The sequence below is a fragment of the Vicugna pacos genome, chromosome 8 (genome assembly GCF_048564905.1).
Source record: "Vicugna pacos chromosome 8, VicPac4, whole genome shotgun sequence".
NCBI lineage: Eukaryota > Metazoa > Chordata > Mammalia > Artiodactyla > Camelidae > Vicugna > Vicugna pacos.
This window is the reverse complement of record NC_132994.1, coordinates 15,642,437-15,648,436: the sequence shown is the minus strand read 5'-3', so window position 1 is coordinate 15,648,436 and position 6,000 is coordinate 15,642,437.

The window sequence follows — 6,000 nt, the reverse complement described above, 5'->3', positions numbered from 1 at the left end:
CTCCTCCCTGTGCAAGGTACTCACATCCCTCAAGGACATACTAGTTGCTCTAAGTATGTCTGAACGCAAGAGGATTTCAGTTGAGGATTTGCGTTTTCCTTGCATCCACCTTTCATTTCAAACACAACCATCACCTACCCACTCTTCCCTATCCCTTCCCACTTCTCCATTTTTCTTAAATCCCTTCATCCTTCTCCTGAAACCTCCACTTTAAGTGAAAAGAGACTCATGCTGTAGAAATACCCTGAAACATTTTTTTATTAAAAACACTTACCGAAATATTTTACATTATTTTTCTCATACCAGGTCTTCAAAATCTGGTGCATGTTGCACATTTACAGCATATCTCTATTCAAACATCAAGTGCTCAGTAGCCACATGAGGCCAGCAGTTACATATTGAACTGCACAGGTGTGGACGACTGGCTGTGGGAACCAGAGTGGAGGCATAGAGGCCAATGGGAGGCCACTGCCCAGGGAGGGGCTGTGGTGGGCTCTGGCTTCCCCCTAGACACCAGTTCAGGTGGGATACACAGAAGGGACTCGGAATAACATGTCCCAGCCTGCACAAAAGGCAGAACTGACTGGTTCTGGTCTCTGTTAAGTGTCCAGTGGGCAGGTTGCAATGTTACTGAGTCCAAACTCGTTCTGCTCGCCATACAACAGGCCAGTGAATCGGGAGATGAGGTGTTGGGGCAAGGAATAATGACTGTATTCAGAAAGCCAGTGGATAAAGAAGATGGTAGGATAATGTCCTGAAGAATCATCTTCCCCAAGTCAGAATTTAGGCTCCTTTTATACTAAAAAAGGAAAGGGGATGTGGTTGGTTGTTGCAGACTTCTTGGGGTTGGAATTCTTTGTTCTTGCAGCTGTCCGTGTAGGTCAGATCATTTTGTCCCTGCAAACCTTCAACAAGACAAATGTTATTTTCTATTCTGCACTTTTTTGTCTCTATATGAATAGAAAAGTGTCATATCCTTAAAGATCAGAGCCTTGAGAATGGGCTAGTCTGTATATTTCAGGCTCTAGGCAACATTCTTTTACAAAAGGTGCAGAACCAGCAAGACTAAGCCCAGGAAACAGAGCCCAGGGTTAGAGCCAAAGGAACAAATCAAATATGGAGTCAGATTTTTTTCTTCCCTACTACAGCAAAGCCTTTGATACGGTCATGTTAGTTATAAATCCCCAAGGAAGGTGTAGGATGCATTATCCTTGAGCTTGTCTGACAAATCTTTGCACGGAGCATCACAGTCTAGTGACTGTGAACACACATTTCAGAAACGCTGCATCTGAATGTCATACTGCATGGGCTTTTTCCTTCTGACATTAGATACTCTTAGCCCCAGGAAGCACACGAGGCAGTGGCAATGGAGAGAGTTGAAAGATAACAAGAGTGGTGAGTGGAGAAAGTTAGCAGAGCCATTTAACACGCCTGCCTGTAAAACCCACCAACTAAAGTGCTATAGTATTTCTTCACACAGGTCCAGAGAGAATTCATTAATTAGTGTTTGAAAAACAGATCACTGGGGAAGGTACCATGTGAATGTGGTAATCATCAGCACCGCTCACAATCACGTCAGTAACATGTGGTGATGGCATGTTGACTCTGATCGTGAACAGTTGTTGGTGTTGATAAAGCTGTGAACTTTGAATCATTAAATGTGCTTGCTTTGTGGTTTGGAAACCCCATAGCAGATGTTACGGAGTAGAGTTAAGTTATATCTTGAATAGGTTCCTGGAGTCCGAAGCTAAAAAAGAAAACCATCAAAGAGCTCAGAGCACATGACAAACAGGTTTTGACAAAGCCTCTCCCATGAGAGCCGCCACTGAGCAGTGATATGATAGGTTAGTTCCATTGTCCCATTTCTCTTTTCTGTGAGAGAGCGTTTTGCCAGCTCAGCTTGCAGTACATTGAAGTTCACAGCGCACTGTCAACCTTAATACATTTCCCGTTAACTTTTATTCATTCTAAACACAAAGCACCAGGAAAAAAAAATCTTGATGATCAAATACATTCCCAAATGACTCTTCACTCCTTAAAATGGATAGAGCAATTTGAGAATAATTTATGAAAATGGATAATCTTCTGAAAAGTCCCCATGAGATGTTGCCTGCCCACTCCCACTTGCCAACTACATCAACCTACAGAAGACTTATTTATTTCATGCCAGAAAAGGGGGAGCAAGCGGGGGGAAGGACCGAAGCCCAGAAGTGTAACTGTCAGCCATTGAAATGCGGTGTTTGGCTGGTTGTGAGAGGAAGACCGGCTATATTGCTTTGACCTCTAACTTCTATTTGTCCTTTGGCTATTAACCTAATTTTGGTTCACTCCTTGGCTTTCTCAACTAGTACCTGAATTGTCCCATATTAGGCTTTTCTTCAGTTTCCAGACCCCAAAAACTTGTGCTGTCAATTTCTGGACCATTTGCCTACCTTCTGCTATTAGATTTTATTATCACTGCCTGCTAACAGACACTTACATGGATAGGAATATTCTAGCAGGACATGCCCCAGCTTAGAGCACCCAGCTTTGCTTTGACCTTTCTTGGTTCTGCTGCCCACGGTGTTTTAGCAAACCACTGCTGGCTGCACTCCAGACTTACCGAGAATAGATTCTGAGCTTTCTTCCATGCATTTGAAAAAAACAGTGGCTAGGCTTGTGGCTGAGGATATAGGAGGTAGTATTCTTAATGTATTTCTGGGGACGAGGAAGACAGTTGTATTAACACACTGCAACAGTAAAAAGTCCTTTATAATGAACACAAAGATTTTCGTGAATCCTCAGTTTTTTTTTCTGAACTTCACGTGATCATAGAAGGTGCATTCTAGTTATAAGAGAGATGAGATCCATTTTTTATTTTATGGACTCTGGGTTCCCATCACTGCTTTTCAATAGCTTTCAGGCAGGGAGCTGAGTTCCTGGTTCTCAGCTGAATGGACAGAAGGCGAATTTATCATATAATGAGTTCTGAATAGGTAAAGGGTTCATCCACTACAGTCCTAAAATGTGCTATAAAACTTGGTGATCCTGCCTTTTCTCTCTTCCATAGTCCTGTGATATAAAATGCTCAGTGAGGGAGAATGTTCAGTGTTTATAGTTTAGTTGTACCCCTTTCACTCTTGTTGGTCTCTTTTCGTTTTCTATTTTTCTCTGTTTTCATGTTTTGCCCTATCGTTGTCCACTGTATTTCTTTCTTTTTATTTTCTCTCTGTCTCGCTCTCTCTTTTTTTTTCTTTTGTTTATTAGGAGACTTGATTAGGGGAATAAAAAATACGGGGCTCAATAGAAGTTAGTATGTTTTAAGTAGTGAATCTGCTTCTGTGTTTTATTCCTGATCTCAATTTATACCTCCTCATCATGCTCTGTCCTCTAATCTGCTTAATTTTTCTTCCTGGCACTTACCACCTGATGTGTGATAGATGTATTTATTTTGCTTACTACTATAGGTTCAATACCTAGAAAAACATCTAGCATATGGCTCTCGCTCTCTCTCTCTTTTTTATGTTTTTGCAGTGAGCCTATCAGATTCCTGAAGCCACTTTTAAGATGAGTTGTCATGCTCTGCATTAGAGAAATTCAGATCATGCATTTAATATCCATTCTTTTATTGGTGTTTGGGTTACCTGTAAAGTTTCTATATAAATAAGATAACCAGCACATACATAGTGCTGACTCTGTATATAAGCTCTTTATAATTATTTACCCATTGAATCCTCACAGCAGCTCTCTAAGTATAAGCTCTTATTATGCTCAGTTTATAGATGATGAAAATGAAGCACAGAGAGGGTAAGTATCTTGCCCCAGATCACACTGCTCTTACATAGCAGAGGCAGGAACTGAATGGACAATCTGGCTTCGGTGTTCTTGCACTTAATCACTAAGCAACATGGCCTAAAAGTTCACACTGGACTTCATAATAATGTATTATGTATGGTCTTCAGTTGGGCCAATTGCTTATGTTTCTGATGATCTCTCTTATTTTGGTGGAACTATTAGAATTATCACCACTCAAGGTGAAGATTTGTAACAGGCGAAAGCTTTGCCAATTAATCTCAACATCCAGAATTTATTGAATGATGGAAGCAGATGATTTCCTATTTTAGTTTCCTGATCAAAGTAATGAAGCCAAAGGAGGAAGATGTGACTTTACAACCTTAAAAACATTTCCAAAATAAATTAGTGCCATATCTTCTTTTGTCTACAGGGTATATTCTTCCAGCGTTTCCCCAATAATCCCAGAACCAACACCGAACAAAATTCTACCACATTTCTCAGCAAATTCTAGGAAGGGCCCGGCAGCAAGTATATACATAACCACATACATATGTATGTAGAAATTTACAAGCTACGATATCCAGACATCATGAGGTGAGGCTCATAATTTTCTCAACCTTGCCAGACTGCAGCAACATTTATGATCTGGAGGAGATTTATTGATTTTAGTTTTTATCCTCTCATAATAGGAAACCACCCTTTAGACCATTGACCTCCTCCTGTTATAATGAGGGTGGAATAAAGGAATATATTTATACTAGCATTCATGGAAACAGGCAAGCTTTTTTAAGGTGTTATAAAGAAGTGCTGGTACTCTAATGGTGGTGGTTGTAGCAAAGGTTATAAAATAGCCGTTTAACACTTGAAAATAGGAGTGCTTATACTGATTGGATTTCCCCTTGTCTTATTACTTGACCATGTTTCATTCTGTAACTGGTTATTTAAATAACTCAGTGACAACATTTCAAAACTCTGTACTCTAGAAAGCAAAAGCTCTCCAAAGAAAATCAGATGTTAGAACAGGTCACGATCTAGTCTTGAATATGGATTATTCTAGAAGGAATTTTATTAAAGAAAGACAGAGAGGGAGAAAGTATTCTCCTCTAGATAATGAAGCTATAGAAGCAACATCCTTCTAAACTTTTACAGTGACCTTGAGAAGAAGGTGAGGGAAATAAATACCCAATATTTGAATTCTCTTGAATTTAATAGCTGAGGGATCTGGGCGTATATAAGGCACTAAATCTCTCCATGGCTAGATTCCTCTGTAAAAGCAGTCAAGGCTATCCCCTGTCTCACAGAAATACTTTGTTTAAAAATAAATTCATTATACGTATAAGCTGCTACGACGGTTAAGAGAATTTTAAAGATATTAAATACTACCTGTTGCTAACGTTTGACTGAAAATTTAAGATATTTTGTGTCTGCCTTCAGACCCCCAAACTAATTCAAATACGACTTGTTTTTATCAAATCAATATGTGTAAAATAAAAGGAAAATCAAAGGAGCTGCGAGGTGGGTCTAACGGAAGATGGAAATATATCCACAGGAGGGTGACGGTGCTGAGTCTCTCCACTCCACTCAGCCATGTCCTCCTAATTCATAAACCCATTCCAGCCCCGGTGTAGGGCTCTCCTGACCTTGTACAGAGGGACCAGCACCAGGCCTGCACACTGACTCCCACACAACCATGATTTGAGCCAACACCTGGTGGAAAAGGTGGAAGGACATCATAGGAGCTATTCTGCTAGCAGAGGTTGCCACTCAGCATCCCTCAGATCAGAGGGGTTCCTCCACACAATTGACTCGGGTACACTCAGAACAGCTGGCATTGAGCTGAAGCATTCCAGACACCAGGAAAAATGCTTGGCCATCTCTCCTGGCTTTCTACTGACCTTAGAGTTCAGCAGAACCATATGACCCAGCTCTCTTGATTATTCATTTTGACAAACCCAAGTGGCCTGCCAGTATTACATCATGATGGCTCAGTTAGTGGTGCTAACATGCAAACGTAGTGAAAGAGAGCTCCGATTTTACCTCATTTATAAATCAAATTGTAAAGAAACAATTGAACATGTGATATCCTCTCAGAAGCTTAAAACTACACCCTCTATCAAAGTTCTAAAATAATTCAGGACTCACCGAGCCCCTTTTAATCACTCTTGTCTATTGAGAGCTTGCTTTATTCCAGGAACTGGGCTAAGTTTTTTACATATATCGTCTTAC